The sequence below is a fragment of the Vollenhovia emeryi genome, unplaced genomic scaffold (assembly GCF_000949405.1).
Source record: "Vollenhovia emeryi isolate VEMERY1.0 unplaced genomic scaffold, V.emery_V1.0 DF939156.1, whole genome shotgun sequence".
Taxonomy (NCBI): domain Eukaryota; kingdom Metazoa; phylum Arthropoda; class Insecta; order Hymenoptera; family Formicidae; genus Vollenhovia; species Vollenhovia emeryi.
Genome location: NW_011967210.1, coordinates 670,023 through 682,351, shown reverse-complemented (window position 1 = coordinate 682,351; position 12,329 = coordinate 670,023).

Sequence of the window (12,329 nt, the reverse complement as noted above, 5' to 3'; positions counted from 1 at the left end):
AAAGATAAGTCAGGAAGGGAAAAGGGCAAGAAAACGAGGAAAAGGAGAGAAGGCAAGCGGGATATACCGCGAAGTTTTATCCGGAAAGAAAAGTTGCCCGGGGCGGAGGCGAGCTGAGACGGTTGACAAGAGGTCGGTCAAGGAACAACATGTACAAGAGAGGCGGCCAAAAGAAGAGGGACAGAAACGAGCAAGAGGAGTAAGAGAAAAAAAAAGGGAAGAAGAACGAAGGTGTATACGGGGGGGAGGGGAGGGTATGCTTCGCCATGGGCAATGCAGCCAGAACGTAGGATAATACGTATATATCTCAGCACACACAAAACCGCATTGGTTAGCCCTCGACGATCAAGAGTCGTGTAGGAAGGGAAGAGAGAAGAGGCAATATAAAATATACAAAACCAAAGTAATACGCTTGCCTCATTGGATTTGTGAATAATTGGCATCTTTTACACACTTTTTAGTCGTCTATCGCAGTGATTATCTTTGGAAATTATATAACAATAATCGGGACAAACGGATCGAGTTGTAAGAAGTAAGAGGCCTTCAAAATGACGAGTTGTACGCGATCGCTGATATGTAAGTTGTTTGATTTAATCTAAGAATAAAGTGACGCCAATTTTTAGTGCAAAGAGGTAACTTTTTACTCGCCACATCCTGGCTTTTCAACCAGATACTCATTTTATAATATACTGAAGAGTACGGCGGTAAATGGAGAGAGAAGAGAATATAAAACTGAAGTAGATAACATGATAATTACAGCGATGAAGGAGGCAAGTCGGGAGATGAAATACGTTAAAAGGTCGCGAGAGAGTCGTTGACATTTCCAACGGACCGCAATAGCGGCCCGTGCTCAATTTTATTTGAAATTTCTCTGTCTATTTCTGTTATAACGAGCGCAATTGAAAAATATGCGAAGGGGAGAAGAAAAAGCACAAGAGTTATGTCGCCACGGGCGATACGGGCAGATGCCAATATGACGGTACACGCACGTACACGCGCAAGAGCCGTTTCGGCTAGCCCGGGGGTAAAAGCGCATAATATTACGCAGCGGAACAAGAAGAAGCTCATCCCTTCCACGACTCCCCGCCCGCGGCGTCAGCGGAGAAGGACACCCTCAGGGTTACTCGGCCGAAGATACGAGAAGTACGGCAACTTCAACGAGACTGCGATAACGAAACGGCGATAACATGTTATCTCTTCTGCGCGCGCGCGCACACACACGCGCATACACCACACATACACATGCACACATGCACACATACGGGTGCTTTAAGGAGCGAAACGGAAAGTACCGGTGAAGAACTTTGAAAGTAAATTTCGCAAAGCGCACAGTAACGCCCGCGGTGGGTAGATTATCCTAATCTCATTATTTTTCTTGCGATAAATGATGCCATCAAGCAAGTAGAATGCGAAGTTCAAGAAGAGGAGGGGGAGGGGGAGGGAGAGGTGGCGCAGCCCCGCCGCGAGCGATGCAGGCAAATGCCGGCGATGTGATGGTACCACGTACCTTGCCTGCCTGCCTGCCTGCCTGCCTGCCTGCCTACCTGCCTGCCTGCCTGCCTCGCCTGCCTTGCCTGCCTCGTCTGCATGCACGCGCGTGCATGCCCCTACATGCACATATTAAAATATGTATATACACGTATACGCGAGTCGTTTCGGTTGGCCCGCGGGCGAAGGCGCGGGATCGCGCGACGTGGGAGAAGGAGAAAGACCGCCGTCTTCCCCTTTCTTCTTTTCGCGTTCATCCCTATCGTTGTGCGCGAGAGATGCCCCCGGGGGTAGACGCGCGGTACTCTACACACCCCACCAGTGAAGTGGTGCGGTGGTGGGTACGGTCGTTCCGCTGCAGGCGCGGAAACGAGAGGAGATAGCGGCGAGCTTCGTCCTCTCCACCTTCGTGTCCCAGTGAGAGAGGTGGTCGAAGGGCGAGCCAGAAGGGTGGGGTGAGAGAGAGAGAGAGAGAGGGATCTGTGTTGCCCCGAAGATATCCAGCGAGACAATGCGCTCCGTGACGCCTCGGGCGACTCCGAGGCAGACCGTAGTTCTCCCTCGTTTTCTGCTCCCTCTTTCCGTCCTGGCCCCTGGCGATTCTTCGCCCTTCCGCCCCGCTTCTTTCCCTCTCCCTCCTCTCCCTCTCGCTTTCTTCTCTCGAGCAGCTTCTTTCTCTTCCTCGCTCCGAGGCCCTTTCCACTCGCTATTTACATCAACTTTTGTGCTGATATGGAAATTATAAATAATCTATAAAACGCATGTGCACTTGCTAGAAAAATGCATTCTCTTTTCAAACGATTGTGCCAGGAATGCGAGAAAACGGACGTTACCATTTAGCATATATAAATGAGAACAATTGACTGATAAATCTATCGCTTGTTTTAATTTTCAAGACCGTGAAGACGAAGATACGAGCACCATGTTAATTCTTTCAGGATGCCTGCTTATTAACGACACATGGTCGTTTAATCTCGCATCTAAATACGGCTGGATTATTGCGAGTCGTTTTCGGTGGCCTTATTCGGTCCTCACTTTGTTTCTCTCGGCATTCCCGGCACGTCATTACTTCTCTCTGAATCTCCGCGGCTGTCTCCACCGTGTTTCCACGACGTAAAATTTCTAGAATGTCACCCCAATTGCAATAAAGCGTCCTTCTTTGCCGCCAGCTCGCCCGCTCTTGCTTCCCTAACGTAGCCTCCTCCTTCACCTCCACCGCGACGTTCTCTCTCCTAGTGCACGCTCGCTTGGAGGGAGTAACGATGCCCCGGAGCGAGCCTCCGCGGCGCGGCACCGTGGTAACGATAAGCAACGAAATGAAATATTAATGAAGTACCTGAGCGCACGTCCATTTTTCGCGGGCGTCTCACCACCAACGCCCCGGGTGCCGAAGAAAAAGTCGGCCGCCTCATCGGAAGTAAAAGAATCATCGCTAGAGAATAGAAGAGGAACAAGTGGAAATGATTGCTACGTCAGCCTCGTAACATCCAGGTTGCAGTGTATTTCTTCGTTCTAACAATACCATAGGTTATCGAGGAAATCTTGACTTTAACTTTCTAGAATCGTGACTTTCTCGAGGAACGCCTTCCATTTTGTACGTTTAACATTTTTCCAAGTTTCTGCCGTTAAAATTACTTGGAAACTTCCAAAAATGGAAGGTGACCGAAATATTGTGCTTCAATTTAATTTATGTTAAGGAAGGAAAGAACCGTAAGAGACGGCGATAGAGATAATTACATTTTATTACGACTGAAATATTCCAAAAGTTTCTTCTTTTTGGGGAATGGACGCAATTACGTCTCAAGGGTTTCAAGAAGAGTTAGATACAGATCACTAATGCAGGTCTTTGTATCTCAACTATCGATAAAAGCTTCTCATATCATTACTCAAACTTATTTATGCATCGCACAACGAGAACGTTATGAATGCACCTATGTTACGACAGTCCCTCCAAGCCCCGTCTCTTGCGAAAGTAAAACGATCACATCCCGATTATAACTGGCCGGTAATAACGCACCGCCTGCGTTTAGCCCTTCAGCGGAATTCGAGCGCCACATTTTCGCGAAACAATGTATGGAAAATAACCCATTGCGCACCTTTGCCGCCGCCACCGCCGCGGCGGTGCATGTCAGCGTTGGTTGCATTGCGATGAATACGAAAATACCCGGGGCAATTCCCTAATTGCAGTGAGAGGCAAACGAACGGAGGGAAAGAGGAGACGAGAATAAAACGAGAGGCGCAAGAGAGAGAGAGAGAGAGAGAGAGAGAGAGAAGGAGGGAGATAAAGAAGAGAGGAGAGAGGGAGAGAGAAAGTTATAAAGAGGAACTAAGATAGGAAACGGGTGAGGGGAGGAGGAAAAGTGATCTATTCGTTCTTTTCAGCAATGCTCCCAGCGCTCTTCCTCTCGCTCTTTCTCACCTTCGACGTTCCGTTGCCCCGTGCACCTCCGCGGTGTACCTTGTACTCGCCTTCGTTCCATCTTCTCCCGTTTCCCTCCTATCTCCCTTTCCCCCCTCCCCCTCGCTTTTTCTCTCTCTCCTCCGTCCGATACTCTCTGTGTCTCTCCTCAGTCCTCCGTCGTGTGCGACCGTGCGCTTCGAAGCGGTCGAACGCCCCCGCGAGCCAACATGGACCAGCACCTTCTTCGTGTATCGCCGTCTCGCTCGATCTCCACGATCCTCACGAGTCGCCGCGGGATTCGTTGCCTACGAGCGAACACCGACGGACGAAAGAGGAGAGCAAAACGGTCCGGCGATATGCGAACGGCACTTGGGTGCACTTCTCGATACTTTATGTCGATATAAATAATTTCGAGATGCGCCGCAACTTACGGCCGTACGCAAAATTAAGATGTAATATTAATTCAATTGTAATTTAAATCTATAAGCGTGCTCTCCCCCCTCCCTCTTTCTCTCTCTCTCTCGTTCTTTACGCTCGCCAAACGGCTTACAAGCTGGAACATATTTCATTTCTCTCGCAATTTTCATAACCGGAGAAAATTTAATCTTTCTCCGTGCATAATTTGAGAGAGCGCTAAGTGAGATTAATCCGTACTTAATCGCAAGCGGTAGGTAACACGCGTCACTCACAACGTCCGCGATCTCTCTCTCTCTCTCTGCCTGCCTTCGTGAACCTGATTACCTTTCATTGCTTAATAGCACGTTTTCGGCCGTCCGACGCGATAATGGCACGGGCCGGCTCGGGATAAGTTTAGAAAAAAGCAATACCAGCGTCGAGAGGCTTCGCTCGCCGCGAGGCTCGCGGGCAGCGCGAGCTGCTTAGATTACCGAACACTTTTCACGCGCTTGATTACCGTACGCGAGGAGCGTGCGCTGACTTTTACTGCCGCGGAATGCTACGCACCCAGGGAAAAGCAGAACTTTGACGCTCGCATGTAAATCTTATTTGCGAAAGGTGTGCAAAAGTGTTGGGGGGCATAAAACCGCCGCGGCAAGGGGAGCGCGGTGGGCCAGCAATGGCACTTAATGGAGTGGTTATAGGAGAATTATTAGACGAGAGCCTGAGATTAATTGCGGTTAAGCCTCCTCGTTAAAGCCGTCCGAATGAATTGAAATATAGCCCACGGTGACGATAAAGCAACTTTGTATTAATACACTATAATTTCCACACTCGTAAAGAATATTTCTTTATTAAATTGTAGTCGCGCGCGCGCGGATAAACATCGTTCTCAGCACACCGAGTCTTTCAAGTAACGTCAAATATCTTTACGAAAGATCTCATCGGTTTCAGATTGAAATCTTTACGACAGTGTACAAATTAAGCAGGAATGGTGAAAAAAGTCAAAGTGTTGCCGTCGTAAGCGACGGACTTTTCATACGTCTTTAAATGTCGGTATCTATTCCGTTTCTTCCATAAATTGTCGTTCTAAAGTCGCTAATTAAAATTCTTCAGTAATAATGCAATCGCGTATTATTATATCATATTTGTTATTTTTAATTCCATAATACGAGCTGCACGCAGGATATAATATTGAAATAACATTCTCGTTACAAGATCAGAAGCACCGCGAAGCGATATTTGTTAAAAACATTCTGCAATGTGGGCTATTAGTTAATTGTATAAAATAATTCCCCGAGGAGAGCAGCCAATTATGCTTCGTCGAACATTTAACGCTTTACAATTTCCGCTATAAAATTTACCGATAACAGTGAAATCGGGTATATCCGTAAAATAAATCGGGTCAGATAAATTATGTAATCAGATAATATACATATATTCTCGTAATCGAGAGCAGCTTTGATAAAGTTACACGCGAAACAGAGGCAATATTTCGGGTCTGCATCAAGTCCGAAAGCTTATAAATACTGCGCTGCAAATGATATAAACGATAACTACAAATGATAAGCGCATTCGACGGCAAGGTCGCGTCCAACCGAGAACATTTCAGCCTTTTCCCCGCGCGAGCCGCGTGGTCCACGCGGTTCTCATAGAGGCGGCAAGGCCCGCTGGAGATGCTTAAGAGGATCCCCCAAGGCCGAGGCCTTTGATGGTGTGCGCCATCTAAACACGAAACGCAGCATATACATGAGCACACGGACACATTACTACGATACATCACACCCATACATAAACGCGAAAATTTCATACTAACTATACTCTTATTTTAAACGTCTAATCCCAATTTAGAGGGTTTCACAGTAATTCTACATGTCATCGAATCCTAGGAAACTCAGTTTCATGTGACTACAAGTTGTAGAACTTTTATACGAAGCACAAGTATGACGGAGTGACAGTTCGCGTTTACAAGGTTATGTGTAATCGATTATATGAATTTTGTAATTTTTACTCATTTTTGGTATAAAATCGGAGTTTCCTGGGATCATTAATGCATGTACTGTAATTGTACGCAAGCATTTTTGATTCCATGAATTTAATGCGACGATAGGTTATAACTACGAATGTCGGTAAAACAGACATGCTACGGGATCCTCTTAATAGGCATTGTTGGCGGAGTCCGATCGCGCCTAGGTGGGAGTCGAGGCCCGAAGCACATCCCACGGCCATCTACGCGAGCTGCCTACCTTTCTCAGGGAACGTTCTCTACCTTACGTAAGTTCGCGCAGGATAAACGAGGACGAACGGAGGGGGATGGAGGATCCGAAGTGGAGGAAAGAGAAGAAAGTGGAGCGAGAGCGGAGGGACGGGAAGTGCGGATGAACGGGAGGAGAAGGTGCATAGCGGAAGAAAAGAAAGGGTAGAGAAAGAGAGCGCGGCCGGAGGTGGAAGGGGAGATGAAAGGTGAGCTATGTCGAAGGAGAGAAAGACCGCAGGGGTCGTCTGGGATCTTCTAAAAATGATTCACAGCCTCCGGTAATTTACATTCGCTTGCGTGGGTGATCGTCGACTCGGGGAGAATCGCGGCGGGGCGGCGGGGAAGGACAAGAGGGAGAGGGGCCGCCGGCTAAACTCTCCTCTCCGCCGACTGCCATCGAAAAGGTTAAACATACACCCACGAGAGGTCACGTAACCATCGGAGAGAAAGACCGCTCAGGCTACCTCCCCCACTTTAGAGCGCAACCTACGGCCGTCGTGTACGTGTACTTTGCGCATGCAGAAACGACGCGGCGCGGCGGATGGCCCGCGAGGACAAAAGGGACCGAGAGAAATCCACTTGGAGCCTGGACTGATTGGCGGGTCACGGGTAAGAGGTTTACGGAAATTGATTCGAGCGAGAAGCGGAGTTGTCGCGTTTAAACGTATCGATCGCAAAGCCCCCTCGCTTGTAACAGTGCCAATATTCTCATCTTCGTCTTAAAAAATTATTAAATCTCAAATAAACAGACAAAGAACCTTACACTTTGCAATTATTACGTTAACAGAAATTTACCCCAAAAGCCTGTCGTGTATTAATTTAACATGGAAACTCGTAGACATCGGCAGAACGGATTTTCCCTCTTCCTCTTGTACTAAGGAAAACTCGAAGTTATTCATAGGACCTTCTGAGATTCCAAGATGCGTGCCCCATGCAGTTGCGAAATCTGCATAGCGATTTGTAAAAATCGTCAAATCTGTGCAGAAGAATAAAAGATATGGAAGACAACGAAAAGCAAGAGCCGGGTCGGGGGAGGAAAGAGAGAGAGGGGGGGGGGAGGCGGGAGGGAAGTGAATAAGAGCTGGACGGATAGGTGGAGGAGCGCGAGGCTCTCGCCTTCGGCACGGCACGACCCGTTTCAGAGACACGTAGGTTCAAACCAGAGGGCGAAGAAGAGCCAGGGCGATGGGAGGCGAAGGGGGGAGGGGGGGGGGGGAGGCTTCACCCTAAAATATGTGGACCCACGGGCAATACTCGGACTCTTCTCGTTACATCCCGCTGGATGCTCCGGGCGTATACCGGTCCGCCATGCCGGCAGAGAGTCTGTATATCGTATGATACAAAAACATCGCATTATTTTCCTCTCTCTCTGGACCGGAGCGCGCAGCCTCCTCTCCCGCCTCCTTCTTACTCTTCTCCTCCGCGAGGCGCCCGCGGGCATGTGACCACCATTATGCCCGTCCTCCTTCTCTTGTCCCGATCTCCCCCACGTTCTCCTCCTCCCCCCCCCGTCCTCCTCCGCAACCTCCTTCCTTCCTCCGTCTTGTTCACTTCCCATCCCGCCGTCGGGATATCTTCTGCCGCAAATTACGTATCCGCTAAACGAGTCGAGACGAAAGCGCTGCTTACCGGTGACCGGCTAATTAATCGCAGCGCAATCCCTCGCCTTGGAACGGTTCCCTCCCGCGCGCGCGTTTCCGGATCTCGACTTTTTTTTTGTCGGGAATTCATTCGCCGCAGCGTGAAAGACGTTATCGCGTTATGATAATAAAACTTTGCTCTACACGAAAGGTGATATCGGCGAGCGACATGGAACACTGTAAGAATTGATTAAAAATGAGCTAATGGGCGTGAACTAAATGATTACAAGCTAAGAACGAAAGTTAAATGCAATATTATGAACGATTGCTCTTCCCTACCACGCTGAAATCCATTTCGGAATATGTTGCTTCGGAAGATCGATCGATCTGCCTATCCATCATGTTTAAGCAGTGCTTACTTTGTGAATTGAGCGTCTACATCTGTCTTCTCACGCTCGGGCGTGAAACGTAATGTTATCAATCATAGTATAAAGACCTTGCCTTGGCGTGTCACTTGTACACGTTCCTTTTCCACTCGAGTACTTGGCTAAAGTTAGTAAATCGAAGATATTAACACTGCTAAATATTCCACTACTGTTTACAGTAAAACGCCAATAAATTGTTACCTGACATTTTCAGAGAAAACTCCGAGCCTAAATTCGCCGACAAAATTCTTGCTAAACTTAAATTCAATTCAGTTTAATAAATAGAGATTTAGTTACATTATCAGTAATAGAAATAATCACGGTTGATAAGTGCCTTTTAAGATCATTTTCACAAGCGGCGGTTAACTGCTGGCTGGAGGTTAATCGATTCTCTGACTCTTCCTACACGGAGAGAATTTTCTCTTACAATTTATCCTGAAAATCGTGTAATTGTAGGACAACGTGGCATTTTAAAGAACTTTACGAGAGTTTTGTGAAATTTTGCCATACGTTTTACTAATAAAACGCGTACCAACAATAAGTATAATTACAACTCTCATAAAATTCTCCGCAATGCTATGTCGTCCCGCATGATTTTCAGGAGAAATGTTAAGAGAAAATTCTCTCCGTGTACAATTAAGTAAGAATATATTATACATATGACAGAGTGTCACTTCTGTCTTCTCCATGATAATGAAACTATAACGCAATTGCACAATTATATGAAATTATACCGCGCGGCAGAGGAACGCGTTTAAAACACGCGTTCGTGTTCCGAAAGCGAGGAACCGTCGTACAAGATTTGGAACGTCCCGTAATTGGCCGGCGGGCACACGCCTAAGGCGAACGACAGGGACCAGCCGCGAACGCGACCCAGGCGGACGTTAAAATGAGTCTCGAAATGGCAAAGTCGCTCTTTCCCCGTCGCGCCCCGTCGACCGGATCAACATATATACGAGCGTCACTTTGTCCCTGACGAAGTTGGCGTTTACGTATGCGAGCAACATCGTCCGGTGGGTTTGGAAGTGCCCGGGGCATTCTGAAACGATGTTGTCGGCCGTGGCCGTTTCGGCCCCGGGGCACCTCGAATACGACAGAGACCGAGGCCCGAGCCGCGCTCGGTTCCCCTTATATCGGCTCTCGCCAACTGCTCCATTATTCTCGATGGCCGATGGCCAATCGTACGGACGAGGTACCGATTGTAGTTTTACCAAGACGAAATCGCCGATCGCCGTCGTCGAAAATGCTTCGGTTATTCGACGACAATGTCAGGTGCGCCGGGTCGCTTCTTGAAACGATTCTTACGGGTAACGTTGGAGACAGTTTCCGTACTACCGCTCTAACAATAAGTACTTTTGGAGCATTTCTCGTGCTGAATTTCGTAATTTTAGTTCTGAGGGAGTTCCACAAACGTCGATTAACTGTTAACGAAATTAGTCGACTCCCTATTTTTTTTTTCTATATTCTTATCTAACGCGGAAAACAATGTAGCTGCCGTAGCTAAAAGCTGCACGTGGTAACTAATAGTGAATTCGATTGCTTGCACTAGTGCGCACTGAGTGCACACTAAGGCTTGTTTATAGTCAATTCTTATATTTAAGTTTGTCTTAAATGCATGTTCAAAAAGTGTTTAGCCAAACAATGATCCGTATGGCTGCTACAGATTATTTTACTGGCTAAGAAATATTTCAAGAGATATTTAAGATCTTTAAATATAAGAATTGACTGCAAACAAGCCTCAGTGCGCACTAGTGCAAGCTGCCGAATTCGCTATAAATTTCAGCTGCAAAATATGAACAGCTAATATCTAGTTGTGATAGCTAAATATTTTGCTACTGTGTCCTATTGTATCGGGTGCGGCAGCAAACCATTTGCTGTGTTATAGAAATGTATAGTTACGGCAGTAAAATATTTTTAGCAAACCATGATTAATAGCTACGGTAGCGAAAATTTCTTTCCAGTGAGAGACTCGATTGCTCTCCAGGTAGCAGTTGACCGACGTTTATGAAAATGATGTTGACACAAGGGCATATCAACCGTAATTATTTCTATTTGTAAATTACACGACTTCATCTTTACGCTGCGTCCGATAAATCGAACTGTACCATCGCCCTTACGGTGAGGATAATTCTGATCGGCTGGAGAAAAATTATTGGCAGCATTATTCTAACGTCCGATGCGAGTGTCGTTTGCAAAGGTCATACTCTGTATAATCAAGAGATTTATCGAATACATCTATCTTGCTCGGGTGCTTACGTAATGAGTCGTAGGCGATAATTATTCAGCAGCCTTATAATAAAAGATTCTATAAATCGACGCTTGGGCAAATTGTTTCAAACGTACACCAACGTTATCGGAATTTTAATCTTGCACTGAAAAAAATTTCTGGTTGAATATGGACGAATCAGATAATTCCTTTAGGATTTACCAGAATTCCTGTAATCCTACAAAAATTCTGGTAAATCCTAAAGGAATTCTGGTAAATCCTAAAGGAATTATCTGATTCGTCCATATTCAACCAGAAATTTTTTTCAGTGTGGAAATTCTTTAATATTGTTATATAACATATACAGAGTGTTATGTAATATCCGCCTCACCTTTTATTTACGGATAGAGCGGACTACACAGAGTCGAAAAGTCCTCTGCCATTTTGCAATTTTCGCAATAGTTATTAATTATTAGAAAACGCTGTCCAATTCAAGCGCGCTGCGAGATGCTGCCGTCCCGCAATCGGCGTTGCTAGGCATGCAGGGATGTGTATTATACGTAGCCTAGTACTGCCAAGTAATGCCCAGTAATGCCGCAGATCTGTACACCACAATGCCCTCAGCGGTTTCCCCCTCGCGTAGCCCTTGCCGTGTGTCATAAACAATTCCTCGCGCGCCTAGCAACGCCGATCGCGGGACGGCCGCATCTCACCGCGAGCTTGAATTGGACTAAGACAGCGTTTTCCAATAATTAATAACTCATTGCAAAAATTGCAAAATGGTAGAGGACTTTTCGACAGTCTAGTCCGCTCGATCCATAAATAAGAGGTGAGGCGGGTATTACATAACACCCTGTAAAATAATTTATTATCTGCAATGTGTTAATACAAAATGATAGCTAAAAGTATCGCGTAAGGTCAGACTTGTACAGATTACTCGGCATTTGCCAACACTTAGCGATGCAAAATAACTGGCTCAACATTTCATAGAGAATTTTGTTGCGAGTTTCATCGCGAATCGTGGATCGTTTAAAATGGATTTAAAAGTCGACAGGCAACGACGAAACTCCCGTCCGTAGAGAAATGATAAACGTATCAGGTGCAATCGCTATATCTTACACAAACGGTCAAAATGCACGATCGGACGGGGTTGAAACCGGCGCGCGGCAGTGCGGTCCAAGCGGAGAGAATCGTCGCAAGCTCGGGGCGCTTGCCGAAACGCCGCAAGCTCGCGGGACAAAGACGAGTCGACGTGGGTTGGCGGTAAGGACGAGGACGACGATGGATGGCGGTGGTCGGTGGTGGTGGACGGTGGCGATGGTGGGACGGCGGCGGTAGTGGAGAACGGTGGTGGGAGATGGTAGCGCGAGAGGGCCGCAACGGCGGAGAGCGTACGCAGTCTAACGAAAGCCGCGGTGGTGCGCGGTGGCGGCTCGCGTCACTTTTGTCCCACGGCCGAGAAGACACGTGAACGCAACCACGTGGTCCAGTGCGTGACACGAGAGCTGGAGGTACTCGCGAGAATTCCGCCCGGGTGCTCCGCAGCCAGTGGCAAGTTTCCGCGTTCGCGACGGGA